The sequence below is a fragment of the Theropithecus gelada genome, chromosome 5, assembly GCF_003255815.1.
Source record: "Theropithecus gelada isolate Dixy chromosome 5, Tgel_1.0, whole genome shotgun sequence".
Taxonomy (NCBI): Eukaryota; Metazoa; Chordata; class Mammalia; order Primates; family Cercopithecidae; genus Theropithecus; species Theropithecus gelada.
Window position 1 is genome coordinate 149,092,851 of NC_037672.1, and position 18,144 is coordinate 149,110,994.

Consider the following 18,144-nt stretch of genomic DNA (forward strand, 5'->3'; position numbering starts at 1 on the left):
GAAAAGGGGTTGGAAGTTCTAGGGTCCCAGCAGATAAGCTAAGGCATAACAGTGTTGTGAATGAGACTGCCTGTATTTGTTCCTTAGCAGATAAATAACATGAATATTTGATCACTGCTTTATAAATTCAATACAAAGAAATAACAGGCCAAGTTCAAATGGGCATAGATATATATAGATTTACAGTTTATTATTGATTGGTAAGAATAGTAATAATAATAGCCAACCTCTAGAACATAAAGGCCTGTGCCCTTGGTGCTAAGACCTTTACAAACATGAAATAATATCACCCCTACTGACAACTACATGAGGATCATCTTGAGTTTCAGGGGACAACTAAGGTAACCTATCCTGTCTCACCCAGGTCCCATGTCTGAAACCTACTCCTGATGAGTTCCTTCCCATCCTACGCCCCACTGTAGGCAAACCGGGAAGGCCTGCAAATGATGTGTGAAGAACTGTACCCTGCGTGCCAGGCAGATGTTCACTCATGAACAGATATTTACATGACAGAAAGTGTCCTAGGCTTGGTGTATGTGAAGAAAACAGGCAGAGTCTCTGCTCCCAGGAAGCAGTGCCAGCAGGAGAGACACAGAAGTGACACTTTTTTTTTTTTTTTTTTTGCCTCTGCATCTTTTCTCTTGGGGCTCCCTTTGCCTGGAAGGCTCTTCTGAGTACCCGACTTGGCTGCTCCTTCACTCCATTCAGGCCGCTGCTCACCACCCCCTCCTCCAAACAGTCTTCCCTCACCACCCCATCTAAAATACTGCCCACTCACTCTCTACTCCTTCATTGTACTTTACTCTTCTCTTGTCACCACCTGACATATGTGTGCACGTGTGAGTGTGTGTATTTATGTATAGACATTTATTTATTCTCTGTCTCTCTCACTGGAGGATTGACATTCCGAGTCACTTGCAGGAGGGTAACTTTCATACAGTGTTCGTGTCTTGGGTCCAGTTGAACCTGTTGCTCAGGCCTTGACAGCACATCTCTTCGCTGTTCTACATTGTCAAGGTTCTTGGCAGCAAGCAACAGAAACCCAGTCTGACTAACTTGGTGAAAGGAAAATTCACTGCAAGGCAGAAAGACCGGAAGGCCAGGCCAGGCCGAGGAAATACACAGAAAGCAAGGGAGGCCAGGGAGCTGGAACCAGAGCCCAGTTCGCTACAGGAGAAAGTAATTAGAACACTGGAGTGAGATGTCACCATGCTGGACACTCGATGCTGCACCTCTAGACTTTCAATAACTGCCAATAATTTATAAACCACATCTGCCTCTTTCTGCCTCTCCTGCAAGATTCAGGGTCCCATGTGGTTGACTGATCCTGAGTTGCATTCTCACCTCCTGCTTCCCCCACGCCAGCTTTGGCATCCACAGCAGGAGGTGGTACATTGGGACCCTCTGAGATAATATGCAGTGGAGAACTCCTCCTGATTGAAAGAGGGATTGGATGCTGAAAGGCCAAAACTCTCCATAAATAGCTACAGGATCTGTCAGTAGGAAGTGGCCTCATTCCCAAATGAGTGATGGAGACTCAGTAACCTTTCTTGGTAACAGGTAACTCATCCACAGGCCCCAAACCTGGACTCTGAAAGTTCCTCTTTCTGGCTGGAGCTGGTCAAAGCCATGCACAGGCAGAACTCGCCAGCATCTTGAAGGCTCAACTGTCAGGTGATGGAGAACAGCTGGGGTCGTGGGTCATCAGGGTCACCTGTGAGAAGTGAGGGAGAGGAGAGCGTTTCCATGGGAGGCAGTTGAGTCCCTGCTGTCCCTAAACCAGGATAATCGACTGACTTTCTAGGGCACTGACACATCACTTACCGGGTTCATTTTCTCTTTGGCAGGCTCTCCTGAGGAAAGAGCAATTAACCTCAAGTCTGTCTTCAAAAGGTTAGACTCTTTTTTTTCCTGAGAAACAGAAAAGAGACCCTGGAAGCTGACATGCCTCTCTGTTTATCCTTCGTGCAAGTCCTGCCAATATCCTGGAAAAGCAATGATTCCTCCACAGTCACCCCTTTATGGTGGCCCCTAAAACCAGATGCAGAACAGTCTAGAAAACTCCAAGTCAGTGCTCGTTCCTCGGGGCAATCTGCTCTGGACCTCGTTGAAGAAGAGGTCTGGTTTGTGACATTACAAATACCTGCTGACAACAAATACAACCACTTTCTCACCTGCTACCATGAGGAAACCAACGTATCAGGGTTGCTGGCTTGGAAGGAATCTTACAACCACCACGAGAGATGGTGGCTTTTGGCCCCTCACAGCCTCCGTAGTCTCCTGGATTTCCCTGGCAGGAGGCCCTCAAACTATGCACAAATGAGGGGCCTCTGTCCTATTTTTAAAAGCTCTTCAGGAAACACACTTGCTGCCTACACTTCCTCATCACCCACTCGCTCTTCGGGACTTCTAATCCGGCTTCCGCCCCACCTCGCTCCTGATGGAGCCCCAGGAAGGACTCCGAGGACCTCCTCCTCAGCCACAAATCCGGCAGCCTTGCCCCAGTCCTCATCCTCAGCTGGTTCAGCATTCCACAGGAAATCTCTCCCCTCTGGGTTTCCGTGGCAGGAAACTCCCGTTGTTTTCACTTTTTAATGTGTGTGCCTCCCCAAGGATCTGAGCGTAGCATCCCTCCCTCTGTGCTGCCTCCTTCGTTATCTCACCTACCTTGGGCCTCACCTGACACCTCCGTGCAGATGGTCCTCACTTCCAGCCTCTCTTGTCAGCACCAGCTCTGAGCTCCAACCCCTGTCGGGCATCAGGTCTCGGGTGCCTCTTCTGAATGTCTAAATATCCCAAACGGAATGGGTCATTTTCTGCTCCAGTTCTGTCCTCCCTTCTATCCTCCTCTCCTAAGAGCCCGCCACTCCAGTGTTCAGTCTCCAAATCTCAGCGTCATCTCTGGCTTACCCAGTGGCCTTACCTCCTAGATCCAACCAATTGCAAGTTCTGTCTTTTCCATATCTCTCCTATATCACGATGTTTGTATTCCCATCAAGTGCTTATATTCTACTCTTTTTCAGACCATTGCTGTAACCTCCTAAGGGATCCATCTCTACTCTCTTCTCCTCCCGCACCCCTTTCCCCACAATCTATTTTCTGTGCTTCTTTGAGGACACTCTTCAAGTTCCATCAGGAAAGCACTATGTTGTGTCTCCCTGCTCTAAGACCTACAATGGCTCCCACTGCTGATAATAAGTCCTAAGCCTGGCTTTACACTCATCATAGTTCAAGGCTCTCTCAGTCCACTTTCCATCACTTTCCCTATAGGTACACATTTCTGCAGTTTACCTCAAATTCCCACTCATCTCGAAACACTCTGTCTTCCCAACTCCAGGCTTTTGCTCAAGCTGGACCTTTCTCAGGTAATGCCTTTTCTTTTTATTTACATCTACCAAAATCTTACCTTTCCCTTTAGGGTCATCTCAAATACCACTTCTTCCAGGATGCCTCCCAGGGTTTCCCCAGCCAAGAGTGCTTTTCCTTCCCTGTTCTCCCTGGCTTCACTCAGTTTATCCCTGCACACTCATCACACTTAATCTCATGTCACAGTATTTGAGTATGTGCTTCATTGCCTTGCCCCTGGCCCAAGGATGTTGTCCTACTAAAGGAGTCATTTGCTTACAGTTGATACTTGTTGACTTAAGTCATCAGACTAGATAACCATACACTTGTTTACCTTTCACTATTTGAAAACACACATCCAAAATATATAATCACAGGGACTAAATCAAAGTAAAGAATATGGAGATATGCTCTGTTCACATCTATGGGTAAAGATCAGAATGTAGATCAAAACCCAGTTCTTAAGTGACTTGGACCATTGCTGGGTAGATTTTAACTAATCTTATGGAAAATATTCAAGGGACTTAATGAGCCTAGCTAGGAATGAAGGAGGGCAAGCGAGAGGGAGCCAGAGCGGCTGCTGTCAAGAAACACTTTCTTCCTGTAACCGTATCCCCCGGGACCGGGCCAGTACCTTTGCTTAATCTCTCTCTCTGTGGTCACTCAGGATATGATTACTGGCATCAGATGCAAGCACATGTTTCTGTTCCATTAATCTGAGTGAGGCTGAGAAACTGAAAAGGGAGTCACAAGGGCATTGCTGTGTTGGTCTGGTTACCACCTCAAAGAGGAGCAAGAGAGAGGGGGAGGAAGGATCTGGCAGATGGGCCAGGAGGGGGGGCCGTAAGGGAGCAAAGGGAGATGAGAAAACCACACAAAGAACAAGTTCCTGTAGTGTGGAGGCTGATTCCTTTCAGCTGTTACAAGATGGGGCATGGAGGAGGGACGTACCCACACACATACACACACACACACGCACACAGGGACGCCCACAAAGCAACCTATAGACTCAGAGCATCTCCACCATAGGGTTTTGGCAATCAGCCTGATAACCCTTGGTGAGCGTTGTTGCTTGGGGTGTACAGAAAACCACATAACATAAATCTGTCTCACACACAGTAACAGCCTTAATGGGAGGCTGCAGCACAGTAATGAAGACATGAACAGCTGAAACACAATGTCAGATGGCAGTGGTGACATCTGAAAGCCATAATTTGCGGCTCGGCGTATTTTTGTTCCAGGTACCAGAGCCTGCAGAAATGCTCACTGACTTGTCTCTCTCAAGCAGCATCTCTGCTGGGCTTGGCCGGGGGCCAGGTGGTCTTCGCCTTGCCAACAGGTTTCCGCTATAGAGAGCCCAGGAAGTCTTTTCTCTCTATCATCTGATGGAGCCGAAATGGAGCAACAGAATAGGTATAAAGACACATCTTGTTCTGAAGTTCGGGCCACTTAAATAACCCATTTCCCTTCAGTCCAATCAAAGTGTCCTGGCCGAACATCTTGAGGCGTGGCCGAATTAACCAAAATAATTTTAGCTAAGTCAGAGCTTGGGGGCTTCTGGAAAGGAAAGATGAGACATTACAGAGCACAGAGGCACCAGATTCTGTTTTTCAGCTGTGACTCTCCCTTCTTTCAATCCCTCCTTCTCATTGCTACCTTCCCAGAACCTCAGCACTGCAGACAAGCAATTTCTTCAAGTATAGGCCTTCAAATTAAAGGTTACATTTTCAGTTCTAGCTAGCTACCTGGCAGTTAAATGGCATCAATGCATGAGTTAAGGTTTATAAATGCAAGGGAAGAGGGGCTCCACTGAGGAAGCAGTGTTATGTTTAGCCCCAAGGACCTGAGGAATTCAAACTCTAGGCAGAGTGGCCTTTTCCACCGCCTTAGTCCTCCCTGGTGGGTCTCCACTCAGCAGCCCGTGTACATCTGTTGACCCGCGGCTCTGGACTGCCTTCCTGCCAGGCTCTGTGGAGTGGGCGGAGAGGATAAAGTGACTGTTAACAGCAGGAGTCTTAACTCCTGGCCTGGGTCCCTAAAAGCACAGGCTGCAAAACAGTTTAAGCTGCCACCAAGACACCTGCCCCCACTGTGGTGGCTCTGGGACCCTTTCATTTACACAGAGGTTTGCTTCAAGGAACTTTGAGGGTCAACTGGAGCTTCACTCTAAAGTTGGGGGCTGGCGAAGGCTGCGGCACCTACCACAAGCACCTACCTTACCATGAGCGTCGGGAGGCTGCTATGAATCCCCTCTTACAAAGGCTCAGCCGCATGACATCAGGAGAATCTTTGGGAGCAGGTGCAGCGGGAGCTCAGCGCCCACAGGACATCAGTCTGAAGGCAGCCTGCAGGCAGGAGTGAGAGGAACAGGGTCACACAGCAAAAACTGGCCCCACCCCTGAGAAGCTGTCCACCACCTGCTTTGCAGAGATGGGTCTGACCTGAGTTCTTGGGATCCCAAACATTTTCCCACCCGGAAGACAGCGCACGGTCTTATGAACTGTGAATATCAGGTCACGTGGGGAAATGGGGGACTAATTTATTTTCACTTTTTACTATTTTGACCCGCTGCTTACTATAAACATTTTAGATTTTTAGATTTTTGTTCAGACTGACATTTTATTGAGATATGATTTATATACAGTGAAATTCACCCTTTCTAGTGTACAGTACTCTCAGTTTTAACAAATATAGATGTTCATGTAACTCTCCCTACAATCAAGATGTAAAACATTTCCATCTTTCCAAAAAGTTCCCTCATGCCTCTTCATCATCAAGTCTGACCCCTCAGCCCCATTCCCTGGCAGCCACTGATCTGATTTCTGTCTCTATAGTTTTGCCTTTTCTAGAATGTCATATAAATAGAATAATACAGTATGTAGCCTTTCAAATATGGCTTCTTTCACTTAGCATGATTCATTGTGGATATATGCATGTTGTGCACAGCCATAGCATGTTCCTTTTTTATTGCTGAGTGGTATTACAACATATGAATGTACCACACTTTATTTATCATTAACTAGTCAAAGGACATTTGGGATATTTGCATTTTTGTGATTATGAATAAAGTTGCTGTAAACATTCAAATGCAGGTTGCTATGATCTGAATTTTCATCCCCTCCAAAACTCATGTTGAAATTTAATCCCCAATGTGGCAGGATTGGGAGGTGGAGTCTGTGAGAGGTCATTGGGTCATGAAGGCTCTGCCCTCTGGAATGGATTAGTCCATTCATTTGTTAATGGATTAAAGGGTTATCATGGGAGTGAGACTGGTGGCTTTATAAGAAGAGGGAGAGAGACCTGAACTACCACGTTCAGCCCCCTGGCCATGTGATGCCCTGTGTCACTTTGGGACTCTACAGAGAGTCCCCACCAGCAAGAAGGCCCTCACCAGATGTGGCCCCTCAACCTTGGACCACAAGTTGGCCCCTCAACTTAGCCTCTAGAATTGTAAGAAATAAATTTTGTTTTTTTAGTAAATTACCCAGTCCCAGTTATTCCAGTATAGCAACAGAAAAGAAACTAAGAGACAGATTTTTGTGTGACCATAGGTTTTCATTTCTCTTTGGCAGATACCCAAGAGTGAGATTGTTTGGTTGTCTAGTAAGCGTATGTTTAATGTTGTAAGAAAATGCCAAACTGTTTTCCAAAATAGCTGTACATCTTATTCCCAGCAGCGGTGTATTATAGCTCCAGTTGTTCCACATCCATTTGGTATTGTGAGATTTTCTTTTCTTTTAACCATTCTACTAGGTGTATAGTTGTATTTTATTGTAGCTTTACTTTGCATTTCCATAATGATGAAAGATATTGAACACCTTTTCACTTGCTTATTTGCCATTCAGATAGCTTCTTTGATGATATATTTGTTAAAATTTTTGGCCATTTTTTGTGTAGTTGTTTTCTTATTCTGAGTTTCGAGAGTTCTATATACAGTCTCAGTATCTGCAGGGGAGTGGTTCCAGGGCCCCTGTTTATTACCAAATCAGAGTTTACTCAGTTCCTGCAGTTTGCCCTGGGGAACTTGCCTGACGGAAAAGTTTGCCTTCCATTTTCATAGTTTTTGTATCCCATGAGTACTGTGAATACTGTATTTTCAGCATTTGATTGAAAAATATCTGCGTGTAAGTGGATTCACACAATTCAAACCCATATTGTTCAAGGGTTAACTGTATTCTGCATACCAGCCATTTGTTATTGTCAGATACGGACTTTGCAAATATTTTCTCCCAGTCTGTGTTTTTTTGTTTGTTTGTTTGTTTAATTTTCTTAACGCTGTCTTCTAAAGAGCAGACATTTTTAGTTTTGGTGAAGCCCAAGTTATCTATTAGATTGTGGTTTTGGTTTTATATCTAAGAACTCATTACTTAACTCAGGGTAACAAAATTTTTCTCTTACATGTTTTGTAGAAGTATGAGTTCATGTTCTTCTTGTTTGTTTGTTTTTGGTATATCGATATCCAGTTCTTTCAGCACCATTCTTTGAAAGTCTATCCTTTCTTCATTGAATTGCCTTTGAACTTATGTCCAAAATCAATGAATGGTATATATGTGGTTAGATTTGTGGACTCTCTACTCTGACCAGTTGGTTTAGATGTTTATCTTTTCACCAATATAAGATTATCTTGATTATTGTGCTTTATAATAAGACTTGAAGTAAGATAACATGGGTCCCCCAATTTTATGTGTTTTTAACTAGTTTGGCTATGCTAGTTTCTATATATGTTTTAGAATCACCTATTGATGTCTACAAAAAATCTTGCTGAAAATTTTTGGGTTGATTGAATCAATAGACTGGTTTGGGGATAATTGACATCTTAAAAATATAAGCTTCTGTAAACATAATATATATCTCCATTTATTCAGATCTTTGATTTCTTCCATCCAAGTTTGTAGTGTTCAGAATACAGATCTTGCACATTTTAAAAATATTTCAACCTAAGTATTTAATATTTTTAGATGCTATTGTAAATGACTCTTTCTTTGAAATGATATTTATTTTTAATTGAAAAACATTTGTTGCTAGTATATAGAAATACAATTGCTTTGATAAACTGATTTTTGTATCCTGTATCCTTGCTAACCTCATTTACTAATTCTAGGATTCCTTTTATCAGTTTGAGAGTGGTCCTTTCTATTTCTAGCTTGCTGAGAGTTTTGTTTGTTTTTGTTTTATTATGAATGGACTCTAAATTTTATCAGATGAGATGCCCTCATTTTTCTTCTTTAGCTTGCATATAGGGTAAATTATACTGACTGATTTTTAAAATGTTAAACTAGTCTTGCATTCCCAGGGTAAGATCCTAATGTATTGTCCTTTTTATATATTGCTGGGTTCAATTTTTTAAATATTCAGTTGATGAATTTTGCATTTATGTTCATGAGGAATGCTGGTTTGTAATTTTCTTGTCATGCAGTATCTCTGGTTTTGGTATCAGCATAATGCTGGTATAAAATGAGTTGGGAAGCGGTTGCTCTTTTTCCGTATTCTGAAAAAGTTTGTATAGAATTGGTGTTATTTTTTCCTAAATCTTCTCAGTGATGCCATCATGGCCTTGAATTTTCCTTATAGAAAGGTTTTTACCTAAAATTTAAATTTTTAAAATAAGATACAAATGATTGAGATTATCCATGGCTTCTTGAATATACTTTTTAAGAAAGTAGTCTTATAACCCAACTGGTTGAATTTATGGACATAAAGTTGTTCGTAATATTCTCTCTTAGCCTTTTAAAGTCTGAATGATTTATAGCAATGTTCCCTTTTTCATTCCTTATGCTGGTATTTGAGTCTTCACTCTTCTTTGTTTTTTTCTTGATCTGGATAAAGGCTTATCAAATTTGTTTATTTTAAGCAAACTGCTTTTTGTTTTGTTGCCTATCTGTATCGTTTTTCTGTTTTCAGCATTATTGCTTTCTGCTCCTATTTTTATTTTCTGCTATCTGCTTATGTTAGGTTTAATTTGTTCTTTGTTATACTTTCTTAAGATAAAAGCTTAGATTATTGATTTGAGATCTTTCTTATTTCTAATTAGGTGTATATTGCTATACATTTCCTTCTAAGCACTGTTTTAGTTACATCTCACAACTTTTCATATACTGTGCTTTCATTCCGTTAAAACTTTTTTCCTTAAACATTTTTTTTTATTTTCATAAATTATTGGGGAACAGGTGGTGTTTGGTTACATGAGTAAGTTCCTTAGTGGTGATTTGTGAGATTTTGGTGCACCCATCACCCGAGCAGTATGCACTGCACCCTATCTGTAGTCTTCTATCCTCCACCCTTTCCTCCTGAGTCTCCAAAGTCCATTGTGTCATTCTTATGTCTTTGCATCCTCATAGTGTAGCTCCCACTTTTGAGTGAGAACATACGATATTTGGTTTTTCCATTCTTGAGTTACTTCACTTAGAATAATAGTCTCCAATCTCATCCAGGTTACTGCGAATGCCATTAATTCATCGCTTTTTATGGCTGAGATACATACACCTCAGTTTTTTATCCACTCGTTGATTGATGGGCATTTGGGTTGGTTCCACGTTTTTGCAATTCCAAATGATGCTGCTATAAACATGCATGTGCAAGTATCTTTTTCATAAAATGACTTTTATTTCTTTGAATTCGTTGTAGATTCTGGATGTTAGTCCTTTGTCAGATGTATGTCAGATGTATAGATTGATATTGTAAAGATTTTTTTCCCACTCTGTGGGTTGTGTGTTTACTCTGCTGACTGTTCCTTTTGCCGTACAAAAGCTCTTTAGTTTAACTAAGTCCCAGCAATTTATCTTTGTTTTTATTGCGTTTGCTTTTGGGTTCTTGGTCATGAAATCTTTGCCTAACCCAATGTCTAGAAGGTTTTTTCCAATGTTATCTTCTAGAATTTTTACAGTTTCAGGTCTTAGATTTAAGTCCTTAATCCATCTTGAGTTCATTTTTGTAAAAGGTGAGGGATGAGGATCCAGTTTCATTTTCTCATACGTGGCTAGCCAGTTATCGCAGCACCATTTATTGAAAAGGGTGTCCTCTCCCCACTTTATGTTTTTGTTTGCTTTGTTGAAGATCAGTTGGCTGTAAGTATTTGGGTTTATTTCTGCATTCTCTGTTCTGTTCCATTGGTCTATGTGCCTATATTTATACCAGTACCACGCTGTTTTGGTGACTGTGGCCATATAATATAGTTTGAAATCAGGTAATGTGATACCTCCAGATTTGTTCTCTTTGCTTAATGTTGCTTTGGCTCTGTGGGCTCTTTTTGGGTTCCATATGAATTTTAGAATTGTTTTTTTCTGATTCTGTGAAGAATGATGGTGGTATTTTGATGGGAATTGCATTGAATTTGTAGATTGCTTTTGGCAGTATGGTCATTTTCACAATATTGATTCTACCCCATCCTTGAGCATGGGATGTGTTTCCATTTGTTTATGTCATCTATGATTTCTGTCAGCAGTGGTTTGTAGTTTTCCTTGTAGAAGTCTTTCTCTTCCTTGGTTAGGTATATTCCTAAGTTTTGTTTTTTTGTTTTCATTGTTGTTGTTGTTGTTTTGCAGCTATTGTAAAAGGAGTTGAGTTCTTGGTTTGATTCTCGGCTTTGTTGCCATTGGTGTATAGAAGAGTTACTGATTTTTAGACATTAATTTTGTATGTGGAAACTTTTCTGAATTCTTTTATCAGTTCTAGGAGCTTTCTGGAGGAGTCTTCAGGGTTTTCTAAGTAAACGATCATATCATCAGCAAACAGTGACAGTCTGACTTCCTCTTTACTGATTTGGACGCCCTTATTTCTTTCTCTTGTCTGTTTGCTCTGGCTAGGACTTCCAGTACTCTGTTGAAGAGGAGTGGGCACCCTTGTCTTGTTCCAGTTCTCAGAAAGAATGCTTTCAACTTTTCCCCATTCAGTATTATGTTGGCTGTAGGTTTGTCATAGATGGCTTTTATTATATTGAGGTATGTCCCTTGTATGCCGATTTTGCTGAGAGTTTTAATCATAAAGGATGATGGATTTTGTCGAATGCTTTTTCTGCATCTATTGACATGACCATGAGATTTTTGTTTTTAATTCTATTTATGTGGTGTATGACATTTGTTGAATTGCGTATGTTAAACCATCCCTGCATCCCTGGTATGAAACCCACTTGACCATGGTGAATTATCTTTTTGATATGTTGCTGGATTTGGTTAGCTAGTATTTTGTTAAGGATTTTAGTATCTATGTTCATTAAGGATATTGGTCTGTATTTTTCTTTTTTGGTTATGTCCTTTTCTGGTTTTGGTATTAGGGTGATACTGGCTTCATACAATGAATGAGGGAGGGTTCCCTCTTTCTCTATCTTGTGGAATAGTGTCAAAAGGATTGGTTCCAATTCTATGTTGAATGTCTGATAGAATTCTGCTGTCTGGTAGAATTCTTCTGTGAATCCGTCTAGTCCTGGACCTTTTTTGTTCATATTTTTTTAATTATCATGTCAATCTCACTGCTTGTTATTGGTCTGTTCAGGGTATCTAATTCTTCCTGATTTAAGCTAGGAGGATTGTATCCTTCCAGAAATTTATCTATCTCTTCTAGGTTTTCTAATTTATGCACATAAAGATGTTCAGAGTAGCCTTGAATGATCTTTTGCATTTCTGTGGTGTCAGTTGTAATAGCTACCATTTCATTTCTTATTGAGGTTATTTGAATTTTCTTTCTTCTTTTCTTGGTTAATCTTGCTAATGGTCTATCAGTTTTATTTATCTTTTCAAAGAACTAGGTTTTTGTTTCATTTATCTTTTGTATTGTTTGTTTGTTTTAATTTCATTGAGTTCTGCTCTGATCTTGGTAATTTCCTTTCTTCTGCTGGGTTTGGGTTTAGTTTGTTCTTGTTTCTCTAGTTCCTTGAGGTGTGACCTACATTATCTGTGCTCTTTCAGACTTTTTGATGTATGTGTTTAAGGGCTATGAACTTTCCTCTTAGCACCACCTTTGCTGTGTCCCAGAGGTTTTGATAGGTTGTGTTACTATTCTCATTCAGTCCAAGAATTTTTAAATTTCCATCTTGATTTTATTTCTGACCCAATGATCATTCCAGAGCAGGTTATTTAATTTCCATGTATTTGCATGGCTTTGAAGGTTCCTTTTGAAGTTGATTTCCAGTTTTATTCCAATGTGGCCTGAGAGAGTGCTTGATATAATTTCCATTTTCTAAAATTTATTGAGGCTCGTTTTGTGGCCTATCATGTGGTCTATCTTGGAGAAAGTTCCATGCACTGTTGAAGGGAATGTATATGCTGTGGTTGTTGGATGGAATGTTCTGTATCTATCTGTTAAGTCCATTTGTTCCAGGGTATAGTTTAGATCCATTGTTTCTTTGTTGACTTTCTGTCTTCAAGACCTGCCTAGTGCTATCAGTGGAGTATTGAAGTCCCCCACTATTATTGTGTCACTGTCTGTCTTATTTCTTAGGTCTATTAGTAATTGTTTTATAAATTTGGGAGCTCCAGTTTTAGGTGCATATATATTTAGGATTGTGATATTTTCCTGTTGGACAAGGCTTTTTATCATTATATAATGTCCCGCTTTGTCTTTTTAACTGCTGTTGCTTTGACGTTTGTTTTGTCTGATATAAGAATAGCTATTCCTGCTCACTTTTGGTGTCTATTTACATGAATTGTCTTTTCCCACCCCTTTACCTTAAGTTTGTGAGAGTCCTTATGTGTTAGGTGAGTCTCTTGAAGGCAGCAGATAGTTAGTTGGTGAATTCTTGTCCATTCTGCAGTTCTGTATCTTTTAGGTGGAGCATTTAGGCCATTTACACTCAATATTAGTATTGAGATGTGCGGTACCATTCCATTCATTGTGCTATTTGTTGCCTGTATACCTCGGTTTTGGTTTTTGTTTTCTAAATTGTATTTTTTTGTTTTATAGATCCTGTGAGATTTATGTTTTAAAGAGGTTCTGTTTTGATGTGTTTCCAGGATTTGTTTCAATATTTAGAGCTCCTGTTAGCAGTTCTTGTAGTGGTGACTTGGTAGTGACAAATTCTCTCAGTGTTTGTCTGGAAAAGACTGTATCTTTTTGTCATATATGAAGCTTACTTTCACTGGATACAGAATTCTTGGCTGATCATTGTTTTGTTTGAGGAGGCTGAAGATAGGGCCTCAATCCCTTCTAGCTTGTAGGGTTTCTGCTGAGAAATTGGCTGTTAATCTGATAGGTTTTCCTTTATAGGTTACCTGGTGCTTCTGTCTGACAGCTCTTAAGATTCTTTCCTTCCTCTTAACTTTAGATAACCTGATAACAATGTGGCTAGGTGATGATCTTTTTGCAATGAATTTCTCAAGTGTTCTTTGTGCTTCTTGTATTTGGATGTCTAGGTCTACAGTAAGGCTCAGGAAGTTTTCCTTGATTATTCCCCCAAATATGTTTTCCAAGCTTTTAGATGTATCTTCTTCCTCGGGAACACCAATTATTCTTAGGTTTGGTTGTTTAACATAAGCCCAGACTTCTTGGAGGTTTCGTTCATATTTTCTTATTCTTTTCTTTTTTCTTTGTCTTTGTTGGACTGGGTTAATTCGAAGACCTTGTCTTTGAGCTCTGAATTTCTTTCTTCTGCTTGTTCAATTCTATTCCTGAGACTTTCCAGAACATTTTGCATTTCTATAAGTGCATCCATTGTTTCCTGAAGTTTTGAATGGTTTTTCTTCATGCTATCTATTTCCTTGAATATTTTTTCCTTCACTTCTTGCATCATGTTTTGGATTTCCTTACATTGGGCTTCACCTTTCTCTGGTGCCTCCCTAATTAGCTTAATAACTAACCTCCTAAATTCTTTTTCAGGTAAATCAGAGATTTCTTCTTAGTTTGGTTCCATTACTTGTGAGCTAGTGTGATATTTTGGAAATGTTAAAGAACCTTGTTTTGTCATACTACCAGAGTTGGTTTTCTGGTTCCTTCTCATTAGGGTAGGCTCTGTCAGAGGGAAGGTCTAGGGCTGAAGGCTGTTGTTCAGATTCTTTTGTCCCACAGGGTGTTTCCTTGATGTAGTACTCTCCACCTTTTTCTATGGATGTGGCTTCCTGAGAGCTGAGCTGTAGTGATTGTTATCTCTCTTCTGGATCTAGCCACCCAGCAAGTCTACCAGACTCCAGGTTGGTGCTGGCAGTTGTCTGCACAGAGTCCTGTGATGTGAGCTGTCAATGGGTCTGTCAGTCATGGGCACCAGTACAGTATTAGGGGTGACTCCTGAGTTCTGCAGGAGCAATCCACTTCCTTCAGGGAGTCTGTGGGTCCTCTCAGGTTTCCTGATTTATCCCTGCAGTCTTTCTGGAGCAAAAATTCATGATGCAAGCCTCCACACACTGCTCTGTCCATCTGAATTGGAGCTGCAATCTAGACCTGCCTCCCGTCCGCCATGATTGTAGCAATTCTGTAATCAGAAAATTTCATTTCAAAGCTTCCAGGGGGTCCTGGTGTCTGAGCTGTGGATCTCCCAATACCTGCAGGTCACAGGGCCACAGAGGCTGGGCTTCTAGGAGCAGAGGACACAGAGCAGTGAAGACGAGACCTCTCAAAATTTTTTTCTAATTCCCTTGTGACTCCCACTTTGATGACAGGTTCTGTACAAGTGTATTATTTAGTTTCTAAATATTGTGAGTTTTCCAGATATCTTTCTGTTGTTGACTTCTAGTTTAATTCTATTAAACCAGGACTCTGGCAGGAGAACATACTTTGCATTACTTCAGTTCATTCAAATTTACTAAGATTTATTTTATGGCTCAGAATATGTTGTATCTTGTGAATGTTCCATGTGCATGTGAAAAGGTAGCGTGTGTTGTGCTATTGTTGAGTGGAGTGCTCTATGAATGTCAGTTAGCTCAAGTTGGTTGATAGTGTTGTTCAGTCACCTATCTCCTTACTGATTTTCTGTCTACCTGTTCTATCTATTGCTAAGAGAGAATTGTTGAGCTCTAGTCACAATTTTGAATTTATCTATTTCTCTTTTCAGTTCTATCAGTTTTTGCTCTATGTATTTTGAAGTTCTATTGTTCAGTCCATATTTCTTTAGGATTATTATGTCTTCTTGATGAATTGATCCCCTTATTATTATTATATTACATAATTTGGTGATCCTAGAAATATTTATTTCTAAAGTCTACTTTGATATTAATATTGTTATACTTACTTTTTTTGATTAGCATTTAGTTGGTATACTTGATATATCTTTTTCATCTTTTAACTTTCAACCTCTCTATATTTTTGTATTTAAAGTAGGTTTTTTTGGTTGTTGTTGTTGTTTTTGTTTTGTTTTTTGAGACAGAGTCTCACTCTGTCACCCAGGCTGGAGTGCAGTGGCATGATCTTGGCTCCCTGCAAGCTCCGCCTCCCAGGTTCACGCCATTCTCCTGCCTCAGCCTCCCAAGTAGCTGGGACTACAGGTGCCCACCACCACACCCAGCTAATTTTTTTTTTTTAGTAGAGATGGGGTTTCACAGTGTTAGCCAGGATGGTCTTGATCTCCTGACCTTGTAATCTGTCTGCGTCGGCCTCCCAAAGTTAAAGTAGGTTTCTTATAGACAGCATCTATCTTGCTTTTTTAACCATACTGACAATTTCTATCTTTTAATTTGATGTGTTTAGTCATTTACATACAATGTAATCATTGACATGGTTGGACTTACCTGCCATATTGCTATTTGTTTTTTATTTGTTAATGTGTTATTTGTTTTGTTGTTGTTGTTCTCCTTTGCCTGCTTTTGGAATGAATACCTTTTATTTAATTTTATCTCTAGTATTGACTTATTATTTATGCCCTTAAAATTTTTTAACGGATGTCCTATGTTTTGTAATATATGTCATAATTAATTACAATCTACCTTCAAGTAATATAGAGCTTCATGTATAATGTAAGAACTTTACAATAGTAAACTTCTCATTCCTCCTTCCCATTACTCCCTCCCACTATTTTTGTTTTAGAGAGTCAGTTATCTTTCATTCTAGAGAATGATTAAACATAACAAAAAATATTTTTACCTTTAATTTAACCATTTCCTTAGATCTTTATTTTTTGTTTGTAAATCTAAGTGTCTGTTGGATGTCATATCTGTCTAGAAGAATTTCTTTTACTATTTCTAAAGGTGCAGAGCTGCAGGTAGTGAATTCTCTTAGTTTTTGTTTACCTAAAACAGTATTTTACTTTCATTTTGAAAAATATTCTGGCTAGATATAGAATTCTGGGTTTACAGTTTGTTTGTTTGTATATTTCCTCTCAGTACTTTAAATTTTTCACTGTGTTGTCTTCTGGATTATGTAGCTTCACAATAGAAATTGATTGCAATTCTCATCTTTTTCCTTGTGTCTATTTTTCTTTAAATTTTGTTTACAGGAGTGCGCACGCATAAGATGTGTCAAGCATATTGTTTCTCTTCTTCCCCTTCCCCTTCCGCCTTCTCTTCCTTCTTTTTTATTTCTCATGCTTCAGGACATCTGAGCTTCTTGGATCTGTCCAGTAATGTTTTTCTTTATTTTTGGAAAATTCTGTGCCATTGTCTCTTCAAATATTTCTTCTGCTTTGTCCGTTTCTTATCCTTTGGGATTTCAATTACAGGTACATTGAACAATTTGATATTGTCTTACAATTCTATTCTGTTTTTTCTTACTTTTTATTTCTTTTAGTGTTTCAGTTTGGGTAATTTCTGTCGACCTGTTTTAAAGTTCACTGATCCTCCACTGTGTCAGTTCCGCTTGTGAGCCCTCAAAGGCATTCTTCATCTCTTTTTATTTTTGGCATTTTCATTTTACTCTTTCTTACAGTTTTCATCTCTCTGCTCAAATTTTTCATCCGTTTATGCATGTTCTTCACTAGCCCACTAGAACTTTTAAATATTAATTATAGTAATTTCCTGTCTGCCAGTACCAACATCCAGGTCATCTCTGAGTCTGATTCTGTTGATGACTTTGTCTTGAGTTGATTTTTCCTGCATTTTCCTCTGTCTCATGATATTTTATTGAGGTCTGGAATCGTGTAAAATAAGAGACTGAGATAAATATTATTTCTGTCTGGAAATGAATGTGTCTTTTTTTCTGTCTGGGCTTTAGTGTTGAGTCAATCTAGTTAGAAGTTGAGGTGGACTTGGGTTTGGGTTTGTGGCCACCTTTTGTTCAGTAGTAGCTTCCAGTTCTTCTAATGCAGTGGTTTTCAACCAGGGGTGATTTCCACCCCCACCCAGTGAAGATTTGGCAATGTCTGGAAACATTTTTTTTAATTGTCACAAGTGGGAGAAAGAGATGATAGTGAGTACAAGCCAGGGATGCTGCTAAACATACTACAACGCACAGGACAGCCCCCTACAGCAAATAATTATGTGGCTAACAATGTTAATAAGACAAGATTGAGAAATCATGGTCTAACACTGAATTATACTTAGGATAGGGGGAATAGGATTCTAGAGGTTTATTCTCAAAGATTCTTGTCCATCATCATGTTTCAGCCTTCACTATGTGCCTGTACCTCAAAGAGAATCTCTTTTAATGCTCTTGCCTGTCATATAACAGTAGGCAGCTGTTGCTTGTTACTTGGATTTGCTGGTGGCAGAAGGTGGGAGGGGGCTGGTCTTTATTTCCCAGCTCACCCTAAGTCTCAGGCAGGCTCTGTGTCCTGGGTATCATTCTTGGGGCTTTCTCAGGGATTCTACCCCTCCTCCCTATGGCAGGCAAACTGTGTCCTGTGTCTTTGGTGAATCTTCCTGCCCTCCCTCTAGCAGTAGAAGACCTCTCACAGCATTGGTGTAGGATCCTTGGTCCAGAAGTGCCTCCTGACCCTTGCCCGGAGGT